Source organism: Phoenix dactylifera, unplaced genomic scaffold, assembly GCF_009389715.1.
Source record: "Phoenix dactylifera cultivar Barhee BC4 unplaced genomic scaffold, palm_55x_up_171113_PBpolish2nd_filt_p 001048F, whole genome shotgun sequence".
Taxonomy (NCBI): domain Eukaryota; kingdom Viridiplantae; phylum Streptophyta; class Magnoliopsida; order Arecales; family Arecaceae; genus Phoenix; species Phoenix dactylifera.
Window position 1 is genome coordinate 119,853 of NW_024068399.1, and position 19,203 is coordinate 139,055.

A 19,203-nucleotide genomic window follows, 5' to 3' on the forward strand; every position below is an offset into this window, starting at 1 on the left:
GACAAATGAAAAAATAATGTGATGAATGATATAATAATGTACTGCATTATTATCGGATATCCATATACAAATTTTATAATTATATATTATTATATTTAGTGTAGTATCAGAAAATAATGGAATAATGTATATTACAATAATAAATTATTTATTATATTAATATAGTAAATATATTATTATATTATAAGAGTTCCTTACTTCAGATATGTTGTTTATCTTGACTACTATATTCTTACAGGGATTTAATAGTATTATTTATGACGATGCCACTAATACACTTGATAAAATGTGATGATATTTTTATCATACATGATATTAGTATATAACTGTAAATTATCATAAATTATTCAACTATCATATTCACATTACATCTCTTAATTACATCTAGCCAAATAGTCGCTTTCCATTGGCTGAAAGTGTATGCACAATCAACCAAACATCTGATATAGTAGCAAAATACTGAAATTATAATTACATGTAGCTTCATCTACATAGAATTCCCAAGCACGGTCTACAGAACATCAACCACATGTAGTTTGACCCAGCCAAGAATAAAAAGAAAAAAAAAAGAAACTATTTCATTATAAAACATCGTTTACCTCAATGATTAAGTTATCACTTCCAACTGAAGGAGTCTGGCTACCAAATCTTACCCTTTATAATTTTTTCAGTAAGATACTCCCTTGTATCAATAAAGATCCAACAGGCTGTCATCTTCTATTCAACAGGAAGAATGAAGGACAGTTTACTTTTCACACTTGATTCTGGTCATGACACAGTAACCTAAATCGCTAATCCTGATACCTTGTGATGACTTTAGCTAAACCTCGAAATTTAATGCAGATTAAGAATGGTGAGGCTATATACATAGCCTAACTTGTAATAACAAAATCTCTCTCACCCTACTTATGTATTCTATATGCCAGTTCATACGCTTGCATGTTGCTGATCATGCAACATGCCATTAGAACTTATAAGAGTACCTAATTTAGGTTTCTTTTTAGAACTTATAATAATTGATACCAATTATTGGCCTGGAGTGGCAAACCCAAGAGAAAGGGGTGAATTGGATTTTATAAATTTTTTGTGAAAATAAAATCAAATCCCTTCAAGTTTTTAAATCTAATGAAATAAACTAGATGCAACTAGTATAGCAAGTAATAATCACAATTATACAACTAAGTATGGAAAAATAAAGAGTGAAGGAAAGAAAAGTGATAAATGACGATTTATAGTGGTTCGGTCACCTTGTGAGCCTATATCCATTCCCCTTCTTTCCAAGATTTAATCCACTATTCTTATCCAAAGCTTTACAAAATGCTTGTCTTCCGGGTGCAAGCAATCTTTACACTTGGTGATATCCGAGCTAACCTTTGGTTGATCTACTCCCTCAAGCATTCCCTTGTTTACCTAGAGTACAATCCTCCCAAGCAATCACTCTCTATCACTCAAGCTAACAAGAGCTCAATAACTCTCTAACAATATTTAATCAAAATAACAAGAATGAAAATAATACAACTTATCTCTCAAGAATAAACAAATATAAGCACTACACTCAATTTCTCAACAAGAAAGGCTTTTTACTTGTAAGCACAATACTCTCTTGATTTCTCTTCAATTCTTTCTTTTAAATGTTGATGAAGATACTCCTATTTATAGGCTTCAAGAGTTAATAGCCATTGATGTTGAGAAAAGACCAAAATACCCTTTAATTGGGCTCCAAAATTTGAATTTCAAATTTGAAAATTCGCAGTTTCAACTTTGTGATTTGATATGATAGATTGGAGCCTCTGTTTCCTCCTTCAAACGATTTTTTCTGCACAAACCATAGAAGGATGTAAAGTAAATTTATGAGTTGTCCACTTGCTGTATTTTTTCCAGATTTTTCCTCCATGTGGTTTGGGAGACGTAGTCAAAATACCAAAGCTGGTTTTGAAAAGCTGTCTACTGCAATTACTTTATTTGCAGCTCTTATTTCACTTACTAGAAGTTAGATCTAAAAAATTTGCAAAACATAAACTTATAGAACTATGAGTCTAGTATAAAATAATCAAATTTCATAGCACTTTAGTTAGTACATCTCCAGATATGCCAAAAATACTAAGACAATATCTAAGGAGTGTATGTAACAATCATGTTACTAAGAATGATTCATTCACTTGAATGTATACCACTTTCATTTATACAAAAAGTAATATTTAAAAAAAATAAATAACTACTAAAATATCATCATTAATTATTAATTCAATTCATATTTATAACCAACCTTTTAAGAAGTGCAATGCCAAGGAATTCATGTATGCATATAAAACAAGGTAATATACAACATACTAACAACACTTTGAAAATCTTCTTAATAAATATTCGCATAATGTTTGCTATCATCACAATCAATCTTATAAAAACTTAGTCTAACAATCTTTCCCTTTTTGATGATGACAAACATTGATGACTAAATAAATGACTAATATTACTCCCCCTTTTGACATCAACAGAAATATTTATAGATAGATGATCACATAATTAACTCTCCCTTAATCTATGCATTGAATATAAAATATAAAAAGAACTAATACAGATTAATAGCATTAGTATTATCACACATAATCGAAATATGATCATATGACAAATCAAAGTCATCTAATTGTTGTCTCATCCAAAAAAATTGTGCACAACAACTACCGGCCGCGATGTATTCCGCCTCTGCCGTAGAAAGTGCAACTGAGTTTTGTTTTCGATTAAACCATGAAACTAAGGCATGTCCAAGAAGCCCGCTAGTACTTTTTCAGTCTAACCTACATCCGGCAAAGTCCGCATCCATATATCCAACTAGGTCAAAATTCGTATCCTTAGGATAGAATAGGCTTAGATTTTGAGTGCCAATAAGATATCTAAGAATATGTTTAACAGCTATAACATGTGATTCCTTAGGACAAGTTGAAATCGAGCACATAAGCACATACTAAACATAATATCAGGTCTATTTTCCGTTAAATATAAAAGCGAGCCGATCATACCGCGATATATCTTTTCATTAACACTTCTACCATTTTCATCCTTATCAAGCTTTGTTGGACTCATAGGGGTTCCAATTGACTTTGCTCCATCCATCTTGAATCGTTTGAGTAGATCCCTTGTATACTTAGCTTGATTGATGAAAAATCCATCTTTGCCTTGTTTGATTTGCAATCCGAGAAAATAGTTCAATTTGCCCATCATGCTCTTCTTGAATTCACCTTGCATACACTTAGAGAATTCTTTACATATATCTTCATAGTAGCACCGAAAATGATATCATCAACATATATTTGAAAAATAAGCATTTCTTTGTCGCATCTTTTGATAAAAAGAGTGATATCTAATTTATCTCTAGAAAAATTAATTTTAATTAACAATTTACTCAATCTATCATATCAAGCCCTAAGTGCTTGTTTTAAACCATATAAAGCCTTTTTGAGTTTAAAAACATGATCCAGATATGCATGATTTTCAAAATTTGGAGGTTGTTGAACATAAACTTCCTTCAAAATATAACCATTTAAAAATGCACTCTTAACATCCATTTGAAAAAGTTTGAAATTTTTGAAAGATACAAATGCGAGTAACAAACATTCTAATTGCTTCTAATCTAGCTACCGGTGTAAATGTTTCATCAAAATCAATTTTCTCTCTTTGATTATAACCTTGGGCAACTAAACGGGCCTTATTTCTAATAACAATACTAGATTCATCCATTTTGTTTCTAAAAATCCATTTTGTACGAATAACTAGATGATCATTAGGCCTTGGGACTAAAGTCCAAACTTGATTTCTTTCGAATTGGTTTAACTCCTCTTGCATAGCAAAAATCCAACTTTCATCGTTTTCGGCGTCTTTAAAATGTTTTGGCTCAATTTGTGAAAGAAATGCTAAATGATTCACAATATTATGTAAAGAAGAACGAGTTTTTACGCCTTCATCGGGATTACCAATAATGAGCTCTTGTGGATGATTATGAGCAAATCTCCACTCTTTTGGTAAATCGTCATGTTGCTCAGTTGGAGTTTGTACATTTCTTTGAAGTTGAGAAGTTGACGGTTCTTATTGTTTCGATTCTTGAACTCTTTCTTGAGTCGCTTGTTAATTATCAAGCTTTCAACATTCACTTCATCATCATCATTAGTAGTAACTTTTGAAATAAAGGCATAGATTCATCAAATGCAACATAAATAGATTCTTCTATCAACAAAGTTCTTTTATTAAACACTCTATATACTTCACTAGATGAAGAATACCCAATAAAAGCAGCCTCATCGGATTTTGCATCAAACTTGCCTATTATCCTTACCATTATTCAATTCATAACACTTACAACCAAATGCACGCAAATGACTAATATTCGGTTTTCTATCATTCCAAAGTTCGTAAGGTGTCTTCTTCAAAATAGGTCTAATCATGGCGCGGTTCATCACATAACATGCAGTGTGGATGGTTTCAGCCCAAAAGTACCTTGGTAGATTGTTTTCACAGAGCTTAGTCCTAGCCATTTTCTCTAAGGTTCTATTCTTTCTTTCAACAACATCGTTTTGATGTGGAGTTCTAGGGGCTGAGAAGTTATGATCTATACCATTTTCATCACAAAAAGTTTGAAAAGGAGTGTTTTCAAGTTCACCACCATGGTCGGTTCTTATGCTAGTGATCATAAAATCTTTTTTGTTTTGAAGATTACGACAAGATTTTGAAAACTCGTAAAAAGCTTCATCCTTATGAGTTAAGAATTTCAGCCAAGTAAATCTACTATAATCATCTACCATGATAAGTGCATATGATCTACCACGAAGACTAATTGTCCTAGAAGGACCAAATAAATCCATGTGAATCAATTGCAAGCATCTAGAAGTAGATACAACATTCTTTGATTGAAATAGAATTCTAGTTTGTTTTTCTAGCTGGCATGCATGACAAAGTCGATCTTTAACAAAGCTAATTTTAGGCAATTCTATAACAAGATCTTTTCCAACAAGTTTAGAAATCAAGTCCATATTAGAATGAGCAAGTCTTCTATGCCATAACCAACCATTATCACTCATAGCTGCAAGACATTTAACATCAACATCAACAACATTATGTAAATCAATCATGTAAACATTATCAAGTCTATGACCAACAAATAAGATTTTCTTTTCAAGAATGCTTTCAATAACACAATAAAAATTTTCAAATACAACTCTATTATTACCCTTATCACATAATTGACTTATGCCAAGCAAGTTATGTTTCAAACCAACTAATAACACATTATCAATAATAGGATTAGGAGCTTTACCAAAATGCTTTTGAAGAACTTCATGATGAGTTTCAAAAATTTAGAGTTAAAAATAAAGTACTTAAAAAGATGATTTCAATGCTTAGTGAAGAATGTGAGGATTTAAAAAATGAGAATGAAATGTTGAAAAGTACGAATGAAAATCTTATTTCTAGTTCAAATTATTTAAAAGAAGAAAATAAGGTTTTAAAGAAAAAGATTGAGGATTTAAATTCTATTATTGATAATATGTTATTAATTGATGGTTTGAAGCATAACGTGCTTAGTATAAGTCAATTATGTGATAAGGGTAACAAAGTTGTATTTGAAAATTCTCATTCTGTTATTGAAAGCATTCTTGAAAAGAAAACTTTATTTGTTGGTCATGGACTTGATAATGTTTACATGGTTGATTTACATAATGTTGTTGATGTTGATGTTAAATATCTTGCGGCTATGAGTGATAATGGTTGGTTATGGTATAGAAGACTTGCTCCTTCTAATATGGACTTGATTTCTAAACTTGCTAAAAAAGATCTTGTTATAGAATTGCCTAAAATTAGCTTTGTTAAAGATCGACTTTGTCATGCATGCCAACTAGGAAAACAAACTAGAATTCCATTTCAATCAAAGAATGTTGTATCTACTTCTAGATGCTTGCAATTGATTCACATGGATTTATTTGGTCTTTCTTGGACAATTAGTCTTCGTGGTAGATCATATGCACTTATCATGGTAGATGATTGTAGTAGATTTACTTCGGTGAAATTCTTAACTCATAAGGATGAAGCTTTTTACGAGTTTTCAAAACTTTGTCGTAATCTTCAAAACAAAAAAGGTTTTATGATCACTAGCATAAGAACCGACCATGGTGGTGAATTTGAAAACACTCATCTTCAAACTTTTTGTGATGAAAATGGTATAGATCATAACTTCTTAGCCCCTAGAACTCTACAGCAAAACGATGTTGTTGAAAAAAAGAATAGAACATTAGAAAAAATGGCTAGGACTATGCTTTGTGAAAACAATCTACCAAGATACTTTTGGGCTGAAGCCGTCAACACTGTATGTTATGTGATAAACCGTGTTGTTATGTGATAAACCGTGCCATGATTAGACCTATTTTGAAGAAGACACCTTACGAACTTTGGAATGATTGAAAACCGAATATTAGTCATTTGCATGCATTTGGTTGTAAGTGTTACGCATTGAATAATGGTAAGGATAATAATTTAGGCAAGTTTGATGCAAAATATAATGAGACTGTTTTTATTGGTTATTCTTCATCTAGTAGAGCATATAGAGTGTTTAATAAAAGAACCTTGTTGATAGAAGAACCTATTCATGTTGCATTTGATGAATCTATGCCTTTTATTTCAAAAGTTACTACTAATGATGATGATGATGAAGTGAATGTTGAAAGCTTGACAATTAACAAGCAAATGCCTCAAGAAAGAGTTCAAGAATCGAAACAAGAAGAACCGTCAACTTCTCAACTTCAAAGAAATGTACAAACTCCAACCGAGCAACATGACGATTTACCAAAAGAATGGAGATTTGCTCATAATCATCCACAAGAGCTCATTATTGGTAATCTCGGTGAAGGTGTAAAAACTAGTTCTTTACGTAATATTGTAAATCATTTAGCATTTCTTTCACAAATTGAGCCAAAACATTTTAAAGAGGCCAAAAATGATGAAAGTTGGATTTTTGCTATGCAAGAGGAGTTAAACCAATTCGAAAGAAATCAAGTTTGGACTTTAGTCCCAAGGCCTAATGATCATCTAGTTATTCGTACAAAATGAATTTTTAGAAACAAAGTGGATGAATTTGGTATTGTTATTAGAAACAAGGCTAGTTTAGTTGCCCAAAGTTACAATCAAAAAGAGAATTGATTTTGATGAAACATTTGCACCGGTAGCTAGATTAGAAGCAATTAGAATATTACTTGCATTTGCATCTTTCAAAAATTTCAAACTTTTTTAAATGGATGTTAAGAGTGCATTTTTAAATGGTTATATTTTGGAGGAAGTTTATGTTGAACAACCTCCTGGTTTTAAAAATCATGTATATCTGGATCATGTTTTTAAACTCAAAAAGGCATTATATGGTTTAAAACAAGCACCTAGAGTTTGGTATGATAGATTTGAGTAAATTTTTGATTAAAAATAATTTTTCTAAAGATAAATTAGATACCACTCTTTTTATCAAAACATGCGACAAAGACATGCTTATTGTTCAAATATATGTTGATGATAAGCAAGGTCGGTTGATTGAATGATTCGAAAAAATATCTCCAAGAGCTAATGATGCTATCTTTGTTGGCGTCTTGCGTAACAAAGGCAAGATGAAAGGCGGCTCATTTTCGGTGCTACTAATGAAGATCTGTGTAAAGAATTCTCTAAGTGTATACAAGATGAATTCGAGATGAGCATGATGAGCAAATTGAATTACTTTCTCGGATTGCAAATCAAATAAAGTAAAGACGGAATTTTTATCAATCAAGCTAAGTATACAAGGGATCTACTCAGACGATTCAAGATGGATGGAGCAAAGCCAATTGGAACCCCTATGAGTCCATCAACAAAGCTTGATAAGAATGAAAACAATAAAAGTGTTGATGAAAAGATATATCGCGGTATGATCGGCTCGCTTTTATATTTAACGGCAAGTAGACCTGATATTATGTTTAGTGTGTGCTTATGTGCTCGATTTCAATCTTGTCATAAGGAATCGCATGTTATAGCTGTTAAACATATTCTTAGATATCTTATTGGCACTCAAAATCTAGGCATATTCTATCCTAAGGGTATGAATTTTGACCTAGTTGGATATACGGATGCGGACTTTGCTGGATGTAGGTTAGACTGAAAAAGTACTAGCGGGTCTTGCCAATTTCTTGGACGTGTCTTAGTTTCATGGTTTAGTCGAAAACAAAACTCAATTGCACTTTCTACAGCGGAGGCGGAATACATCGCCGCCAGTAGTTGTGCACAAATTCTTTGGATGAGACAACAATTACACGACTTTGATTTGTCATATGATCATATTCCAATTATGTGTGATAATACTAGTGCTATTTATTTGTCTAGAAATTCGATTCAACACTCTAGATCGAAGCACATAGATATTAGATATCACTTCTTAGGAGATCATGTGCAAAAAAGAGATATTGTCCTAGATTATGTTCACACAGATAAATAATTAGCAGACATATTCACTAAACCTTTGAACGAGGATAGATTTTCCTATATTAGGCGAGAACTCGGCATGATCAATGCATAGATTAAGGGGGAATTAATTATGTGATCGTCTATCTATAAATGTTTCTGTTGATGTTGAAAGGGGGAGTAATATAGTCATTTATTTAGTCATCAATGTTTGACACCATAAAAAAGGGGGAGATTGTTAGACTAAGTTTTTATAAGATTGATTTTGATGATAGCAAACATTATGCGAATATTTATTAAGAAGATTTTCAAAGTGTTATTAGTATGTTGCATATTACCTTGTTTTATATGCATACATGAATTCATTGGCATTGCACTTCATAAAAGGTTGGTTATAAATATGAATTGGATTAATAATTAATGATGATATTTTAGTAGTTGTTTATACTTTTTTTAAATATTACTTTTTGTATAAATGAAGTGGTATACATTCAAGTGAATCAATCATTCTTAGTAACATGATTGTTACATACACTCCTTAGACACTGTCTTAGTATTTTTGACATATCTCGAGACATACTAACTAAATTGCTACGAAATTTGATTATGTTATAACAGACTCATATATCTAAAAGTTTATGTTTTGCAAACTTTTTAGCTCGAACTTCTAGTACATGAAATAAGAGCTGCAAATAAAGTAACTGCAGCAGATAACTTTTCAGAACCAGCTTTGGTATTTTGATTACATCTCCCAAACCACATGGAGGAAAAATCTGAAAAAAATACAGCAAGTAAACAACTCATAGATCTACTTTATATCCTGTTGTGGCTTGTGCAGAAAAAATCGTTTGAAGGAGGAAACAAAGGCTCTAATCTGTCCTATCAAATCAGAAAGTTGAAACTCAAAATTTTCAAATTTGAAATTCAAATTTTGGAGCCCAATTCAAGGGTATTTTGGTCTTTTCTCAACACCAACGGCTATTATCTCTTGAAGCCTATAAATAGGAGTATCTTCATCAACATTTAAAAGAAAGAATTGAAGAAAAATCAAGAGAGTATTGTGATTACAAGTAAAAAGCCTTTCTTGTTGAGAAATTGAGTGTAGTGCTTATGTTTGCTTATTCTTGAGAGAAGTTGTATTATTTTCATTCTTGTTATTTTGATTAAATATTGTAAGAGAGTTGTTGAGCTCTTGTTAGCTTGAGTGATAGAGAGTGATTGCTTGGGAGGATTGTACTCTAGGTAAACAAGAGAATGCTTGAGGTAGTAGATCAACCAAGGGTTAGCTCGGATATCACCAAGTGTAAAAATTGCTTGCACTCGGAAGACAAGTATTTTGTAATGCTTTGGATAAGTATAGTGGATTACATCTCGGAAAGAAGTCACGAAAAATGGATGTAGGCTCACTAGATAACCGAACCACTATAAATCGTCGTGTATCACTTTTCTTTCCTTCACTCTATTTTTTCATGCTTAGTTGTATAATTGTGATTGTATTTAGTTTATTTTATTAGATTTAAAAACTTGAGGGGATTTGATTTTATTTCCGCAAAATTTTATAAAATCCAATTCACCCCCTCCCTCTTGGGTTTGCCACTCCGGGCCAATAGTTATCACTTCCAACTAAAAGAGTCTGGCTACCAAATCTTACCCTTTATAATTTTTTCAGTAAGATACCCCCTTGTATCAATTAAGATCCAACATGCTGTCATCTTCTATTCAACAAGAAGAATAAAGGACAATTTACTTTTTAGACTTGATTATGGTCATGACACAGTAACCTAAATCGCTAATCCTGATACCTTGTGATGACTTTAGCTAAACCTCAAAATTCAATGCAGATAAAGAATGGTGAGGCTATATACATAGCCTAACTTGCAAAAACAAAATCTCTCTCACCCTACTTATGTATTCTATATGCCAGTTCATACACTTGCCACGTTGCTGATCATGCGACAGGCCATTAGAACTTATAAGAGTACCTAATTTAAGTTTCTTTTTCGAACTTCAATCTCGAGCTTCATCTGCTACTAGGATCTCAATGGCAATGGCAAATGCAAAACCTCTGACATGCTATAAGATTGAAAAGCTTCCATTATTTATAATTACTAGTTGTTAGACTGTAAGCTTGACAATAATGTTAAAAGGGAACTTACAATTAAATAAAATCTACCTGAATAACAGTAGTTACCTGTGGAGGAATAAGGGCAGGAGGAGCTTGACGATAAAATAGTTGTTGTCCAAGACCAGCGGGACCGGGGGGTACATGGGAACATGAGGACCAATGGCAGGTATCATTTCTACAAATCGCATTTGTGAAAACTGTGCCTGAATTTAATAATGACAAACTATCAACAAGAAAGGGCTACAGCAAAAAAAAGAGATTAATTGGCAATGTGTATAAAATGGAAAGAATAAAGAGTTTCAAATCATCAATATATTCCTATTACTTTAGCAATATTGACCCAAAGAAAACAAAATACAAACCAAATGTGTAATGACTATGAAGTATTAAATATTTTCAGGGTAAGATGAAAGCACAAGCAGGATTGATGCAAACCAGCACTATGACAAAAGAGTGAATATATACTTGTCCAAAACACTACAAAAACTACAACAAAAGGAAACCAGCTCATCTCGAGGAGCAGGGGGTGGTGGGAACAAAAGGCTCCTCATAAATATTAACCTATATGGAATATTAACTTCAGTTCAAAATTGCCAAAAATACAAAAATGAAGAACTTATATGACATAAAATACTTTAAAACGTTGAATAATAATTTTTCATGGCTTCTTTGTTTTTATTCCTATTATTTCATTTTTTTTAAATTTTTTCTCGAGTTTACTGAGAAACTTTGTAACTTGGAGCACAACTTTGAAAGCTGCCAAAATTGAGCAAAGTGAAACAACACAAAACTAGACAAAAATGAAACTGCAAGCAACATTTCAAGCCGTGCTTTTGCGTGAATTGATCTACTTTTTTGGAGTCTTTCTCGACATAGGGTCCACAAATATTCATGACTTTGCTTCTACTCATGTCCTTAAGTACAATGCTCAGATTTCTGTCAAATGGTATATAATCAACCAGCAAAAGCCAATATATTGTTGAAGCACCTTAACAGAAAATCATCTTCATCATTTGATAGAATTTCATATGTTTCTATATCAACTGATATTTGAAATTAATATCTTAAAAACTGTGCAAATTTTATACTTCGATTATTCAAAAGTATCTATAGTTCTTTTAATACAATTCATGATCATTCTATTTATACATAAACTCGCCAACATTTTTCAGAACTCCCAAAGACTTTCCCAAATTAAAGATATTCTTCCTTGCCAAATCAACTGTCACTCCTTCCTGACTTCAATGATGAGGAGAAATTTACATCATCCAAATATATTATGTGTATAATAGAAAAACATTAGTCAAACGGTACACACAAAACGAAAGCCAATAAGGTTCTTGCTAAGAATAGTCCAATAGATGTGTCAAAATACTCCTTTAGAGTTACTAAATACATCTCTTGTTGCTCCAAAATTTTTCATCAAGAGATTTTATCCCTGCTTGCGTAGTTATACATCCGAATATCATTTAGAAAAAACATCATTCAATCATTCAAATCGCTAATATTTTCTATTTGAATTATTTTTTTATTTTATATATATATATATATATATATATATATATCAGAACAAAAACTATAAAATAGCATAATGCTTTCATGCAAGGTTCACAAATATACATTGGAAGCCCTTTCACATTTCTTAATATCACTTTGGACCTCTCACATTAATTTGATATTTCTTGACTTGCTGCGGAGAATTGTCCAGACTTACTTTATCTGAGTGATTTATTACCATCTTGTCATTTGATAAAGTTAGCTTTTCAATTTGACACCATTTTCTTAAGAGCACAAAGGACTGTAAACCGGATTACCTTCTAGATTTCTTTGATTCCTCATCATTAATGGGTTCCAACTCCAGAATGCTATACCTAGAGCTAGGGCTCTTGGCAGGGCCTTGAAAGGTTTTGCAAGGTTACCTATGCTATGGGTTAACTTGTAAGGAAGAATTGTCCAAACTTAGCCATTAATCCTCGAGTGGTTACTAAGCCCTGTTTGGCAGAGCTTTTGAACGGCCAGAAAGCACTTTCTGGCTGCCCAAAATCATTTTTAGATGGAATAGGGGCGTTTGGTAGAAAAATCGGAAAGTTGTTTTAGCTTTGCCAGAAAGTTAAAACAGCTTTTTGAGAGGAGCTTCTCCGGAAAAGCACTTTTAGGTCCTGTTAGAAAGCTATTTTGAGTTATAATTTTTTTTCTTTTTAGACCAAATACCTATAATAAAATATAATAACTTAAAAAATAATAATATTAATATATAATAATTATTACTATAATATTTTATACCTTTATTATTGTATTATACTATAAATATTATATTATATCATATCATAATACATTGATATATTGTGTTATATAATATTAAATTATGTTATATTATTATGCTATAGTATACAATATTATATTTCCATATATAATAATATTATATTACATTATAGTAATATTGTACTATATTATATATTTATGTATTAATACATATTATATTTTATTATGCTTTGTTGTATAATACTATGCAATGATCTTTGTAGTCATTTTGTCGTACCAAAAGTACTTTCTCAATTTGTTTACCAAACATATATTAAAGTCTCACAGCACTTTAGAAATGTAGGGGCAAAACATGCTTTGTTGGTTACATTCAAAATTAGATTCTAGCAGGTTTGCAAAGGTGAGAAACTCTCTTGAGATGTTCCCTAGCAATCAACAAGGAAGAATACTTTTTGTCCATCAAAAGGCAAAAGGAGGCAATTTCATATATCAATATTGATAACAATGATGGCGTACCTACAATATTGTGCATCATTTTGCTTGTTATGGAGGTGGCATATAAATGACATATTCTCTACATAAACCTCCAGACTTCTATGGTAAAATATAGCGTTACTGAATAATAAACATCATGTTTGGACGTGATATTTATGAGCTAATGGTTGTTGGAAAGTACTTATGCCCATGTATCATGGTTTCTTACTCATTATTCATTTAAAATAGAATTTAGTTGTGATTATTATTTGCAACTTCTAAGGAAATCAATTGTATTAGTTATTTGCAACCTTTAAAGAGATTAAAGAGATTTTAGCGATCCAATCCAGTATGAACCATCAATAGATTCTGCAACAATTCCCATCTAGGCAGCATTGTCCACATGCTTGTGTGTACATCAAGAAACTCAATTAACTTAGTAGGATAACCATCTTCGCTAAAGAATAACAATCATTTGTTCAAGGACAATAAAGAAAAAATAATTCGTGCGAAGGAACTGGTGTGATAGTTGGTAAGGCGGCTCGGTTGTTGGGTGGCAGCAGTCGGCGGGCTTGGGGTGCCGTGTGGTGGTGGTCTAGCGTCAGTCACTCGCCAACCACACCAATGGGTTCCCATTTGCTCCTTTGGCGTTGGCCTTTGGCTCCCTTGGCGTTGGCCTTTGGCTCCCTTGGCGTTGGCCTTTGGCTCCCTTGGCGTTGGCTTTTGGCTCCTTTGACGTTGGCCAATGATGTGTGCCTTGACCGAATTGAGGTACGCCGGCTGATTTGGAATGTGGCACTTGTGACTCCTAACTTCAAGCTTAACTTGGCTAAGAATGGAGGATGATTTTCTCTCTGGAACCTTGGGCAAATGAGGCCAATTGTAGACTACTCAAGGAAGTAATTGAGGCAACAAATGGCTGCTTTGATTCCACTTGAAGAAAGGAAATACAATGATTCTAAGGGGGCGTGATGACCCAACCTTAGCCTAATCTAAGGGGGGTTGATAACCCTGCCTTAGCCCAAGTCCTTAGGGACCGAATTAGGCACTATTGCCTACCCAAGCCTTGCGGCCGAACACACTTAAGTGGCTATTACAATGATGCTGAAAAAGACCCCTTCATTTCCCTAACTTAGGCCTTTATATAGGCCATTACAATGCCTAAGGAGGCGCCATGTGTTGCTGTAGTTTGGCTCTCTTCTTGGCTTGATAACTTCATGGCAACAGCTGGTTACTTGTCCTTGGATTAGCTGAAGAGATGCTTTGGTTGCTGTCCGGTTGCCAAGTGGTTTGGCCGGTGGTTCTTGATGGTTTCCGACGGTTGGGAGGCTGTGGCACTGCAGCAGCTTTTGGCGTTGGTTCCTTGCTGTTGGCTAGCGCTGCAATCTGCTGTGACCTGCGGGTCATGGCTGTTGGTTGGTGCTGAAACTTGGGCGTTGACACTTGGGCACCGGACGGTTGGCTGCTGGCCATCTGGTTGCTGGGCGGTAGTGCGCCGGACGCTGGGCACCTGGGCGTGCTTGATCGGGCGGGCCGCGTGCGTGGTCAAGAACCTCGCGCGCGCCTATTTGCCGTGCGTCCATTCCTTGGTGCGCGCGTGCACGCCGGCCTGGCCTGATAGCGCCAAGGCCGCGCACGCGGCGACGCTTGCCGTGCTTTCCTTGCGCGCGCGTGCACCGGCAGAGGCTTGAGGTGCCTTGGCCACCCATGCGCGGGTTGTTTGCAGCGCACCTTTTCCAAGCATGCGCACGTGGTCTGCTAGCCGTTCGCTTGGTTCTGGTGCGCGCGCTCGATCTGCTGGCTGTGCGCCTGCTCCAAGCGTGGGCGCGCGGGCTGGTGGCCGTGCGCTGGTTGCCTTCATGTCTGCTCGGTCTTTTGGCCGAGCGCCTTCTCCTTGCTTGGGCGCGTGCTGGCCAAGGCTTGAAAGGCCAAGGTCGCGCGCTGTGCGGTGGCTGGTGATGCCCGAATGGCTGGGGCACTCAAGACATTGGGCATGGTCGTGCCAAGCCCCTACGCGCGGCCTTTGGCCGAGCGCGCACGGCTAGCGCGTGCCGAGCCCAATGCCAAATAGTCCGAATGTTTCGCCCCAAGCCGTGAGTGAGGTTTGGCTTGATAAAGAAATAGGGGTAAGTGGCTAACCTCAATTGACATCAAATTGGCACTTGTAGAAGTTGGCTGAGCACTTGGCGAGGTTGGCCTTGACTTGCCCACCATGGTTCGGCCGCCAAATAGGGAAGAATTTGAGGGAACCTCACCATTCCCCCCTTTTGAAGAACACCCTTGTCCTCAAGGGTGAATCTTGGATATCTTCGGGCGATTTCTTCATAGTCTTCCCATGTTGCTTCATCTTGGGGCATGTCTTTCCATCGGATAAGTACTTGCCATATTTTCCTTCTATTTCTCCCCTTCTTTTTGATTTGGTAGTTAAGGGCTTCCATGGGTTGTAAAATCAGCCTTCATCATCAAACATGGGCAGTTCTTGTCCAATGGTGGAGGAATCACCTACTCTTTTCTTGAGCCAAGAGATATGAAAAACCGGGTGTAATTGTGAATTGCAAGGTAATTCCAAACAGTATGCAACCTTACCAACACGTTCTAACACCTTGTATGGCCCATAGTAACGTTTAGCCAATTTAAAGCTAAACCTTTTCCGCAAAGATTTTTGATGAGTTGGTTGTAGCTTCAAGTAGACATAGTCGCCGGGTTCAAACTCCCCATCCCTTCTTTTTTGTCATGATATTGTTTCATCCTTTATTGAGACTTCTTCAATTCTCTTTTGACATTTGTCAACACTTCATCCCTAGCAAGCAATTTTTTTTCTACTCCATTCTTGGCGGTGCCAACTTCATAACGAGTGAGGGTAGGCGGTGGGCACCCATATACCAACTCAAACGGACTTTTCTTGGTGGAGCCTTGGTATGAAGAGTTGTACCAAAATTCTGCCCATGGTAAGTATTCTACCCATCTACTTTGTTGCTCATGGCAATAACACTGAAGATATTGCTCAAGGGTGCGATTGATTACCACGGTTTGTCCATCTGTTTGAGGATGATATGATGAACTTGCTTTGAGTTTGCTCCCTTGAAGTGCTAGTAGTTCCTTCCAAAACATGCTCATGAATATCTTGTCCCTATCCGACACAATGCTTCTAGGAACTCCATGTGACCTTATCACATACTCAACAAATACTTGAGCCATTGATCTGGCGGTGTAGGGGTGTTGTAGAGGAATGAAGTGGGCATATTTGCTGAGTCGATCCACCACAACTAAGATAACTTCATAGCCTTTGCTTGTAGGAAGACCTTCAATGAAATCCATAGAAATATTTTCCCAAATTTGGTTAGGAATTGGTAATGGTTGGAGAAGCCCCATTGGTGCTCTTGGATCATATTTAATTTTTTGACAAATACCACATTGCCCCATTGGTTAGAGTGAAGCATTTCTTCTATTGGGAAGGATTAAAGAAAGAGGTAAAGACCTGAATATCGCCTCTTAAGTTAGGAACATCCGGCACATACACATTGGATTTGTAGAAGATCAAGCCATCTTTGATGCTGAAATTTTTAACTCCTTCGTTGGAGGCTTCAATCTTCTCTTGGATCTCTTGAGATCGAGCATCCAATTTGACGGCCTCACGGATGTGATCCCAAATCCTCCATTCTACTCCACTAATAGTAGTGCAAATGAACTCCTTTGCTTCATGGTTCATCCAAGATTTTTCATGGGATATAGTGTGGACTGTGGTGCCTTCTTGGTGAAGGGACGCCGTCCATATCTTCTTTTGCCCACCGACTTTGAATTCCATGGTCATGGAATCATAGTCGGTGATTACCCTTCCAATGCTTCGGAGCCAAGCACTTCCAAGGACAATGTCAAGACCAACTAATTGTAGAATATGTAAATCGGCCTTGATACATACCCCTTGGATGTTCATCTTGACATCATAAATGACCTCTTTGCAATTGAGCCTTTCTCCACTTGCAACCTTGACTTCAAAGGGCTGAATTTGGGTAGGATGAAGACCCAACTTTGGCACAATGTTGGTGTTGATGAAGTTGTGGGATGACCCACTATTCACTAGCAAAGAAACTTCATTCTTTCCGATCCATGCAAGGAGCCTCATGGTACATGGCTTGGGAATACCTGTGAGGGCATGAAGGGAGAGTTCGGCATCATCATGATCTTCCTTGGAATGTTCTTCCTTGGTTGGTGCCAAGTCCTCTTCATTACCACTTGAATTGTTGGCCTCCTCTTCATCAAAATCTGCATCAAGAACATCAATAAGAAAGGCTTGGCCCGCTTGCACTTGTGCTCCCGGTTCCATCTTTCACCACACTTAAAATACAATCCCTTCTTAATGAATTCTTGGACTTCCTCCCGGGACAATTTCTTGACTTGAGGTTGCAGATTTTTGGAGTTGTTGATGCTTGATTCCTTGCTCTTCCAACTGATTTTTGGTGGAATGAGTTTAGCCTCCCGGTTGATAGTGTCTTTGATCATCCTTCTTTCGGATTGGTAGCCCTCCTCCAAAATTTCAGCCACCCTCATGTAGGTTGCTTCAACTTGAGTTCCTTGGTAAGCCAAGGCCTCAATCCATCCACAAAAGTGCCAAGTAGAGCCTCCTCCAACCATCCCCGTCATCAATGTTTGTAGTTGTCGGAATTCTTCAATATAGGCTCTTATCTTACCTTCTTGTTTGATCTTTGCTAATTGCCCATGGTGATTGACATTTGGTGAAGGACCCCATTGGATCATAAATTCCTTGATGAAGGTCGTCCATCCTAGACTTCTTGCCTCCTTTTCATAAATGGACATAAGCCACTTCCACCATTTGCTTGCCTGGTCTTCCAAATAAAAACTTGCAAGTGTCACCTTCTAACTTCGAGCTTAACTTGGCTAAGAATGGAGGATTTCCTCTTCGGAACCTTGGGCAAATGAGGCCAATTGTAGACTACTCAAGGAAGTAATTGAGGCAACAAAAGGCTGCTTTGATTCCACTTGAAGAAAGGAAATACAATGATTCTAAGGGGGGTTGATAACCCTACCTTAGCCCAAGTCCTTAGGGACCAAATTAGGCACTATTGCCTACCTAAGCCTTGCGGCCGAACACACTTAAGTGGCTATTACAATGATGCTGAAAAAGACCCCTTCATTTCCCTAACTTAGAACTTTATATAGGCCATTACAATGCCTAAGGAGGTGCCATGTGTTGCTGTAGTTTGGCCCTCTTCTTAGCTTGATAACTTCATGGCAACCGCTGGTTACTTGTCCTTGGATTGGCTGAAGAGATGCTTTGGTCGCTGTCCGGTTGCCAAGTGGTTTGGCCGGTGGTTCTTGATGGTTTCCGACGGTTGGGAGGCTGTGGCACTGCAGCAGCTTTTGGCGTTGGTTCCTTGCTATTGGCTGGCGCTGCAATCTGCTGTGACCTGCGGTTCATGGCTGTTGGTTGGTGCTGGCACTTTGGCGTTGACACTTGGGCGCCGGACGGTTGGCTGCTGGCCATCTGGCCGCTGGGCGGTTGGCCGTTGGTCGATGGGCGGTTGGCCGTTGGGCAGATGTGCGTCGGGCGCTAGGTCGGACAAGCCGCGCGCGTGGTCAAGAACCCCCGACCTAGCGCGCGCGTGGTCAAGAACCCCCGACCTAGCGCGCGCGGTCAAGAACCCCCGACCTAGCGCGCGCGCCCGTTCCGTATGCGCACGCTTGTCGCGCGCCCGTTCCTTGGTGCGTGTTCCTTGGTGCGCGTGCGCGCCGGCCTGGTGATGAGCACCCCAGCCCACCGAGCCAAATTCCAGAGGGCTCAGCCGAGGCAAGTCACGGCCAAATCCATCCATCGGGCCAAATCCTCTGCTTAGAAGTTTGCCCAAGCAGTGGCCAACCTCGCTAGCCAC

The 19,203-nt window shown here is 36.8% G+C and overlaps 1 pseudogene; it reads right to left on the bottom strand.

Moving 5' to 3' along the window:
- LOC103696727 overlaps positions 1-16,687 on the bottom strand; it is a 32,070-nt pseudogene extending 15,383 nt beyond the window's left edge.
- Positions 16,688-19,203: the final 2,516 nt, after the last annotated feature.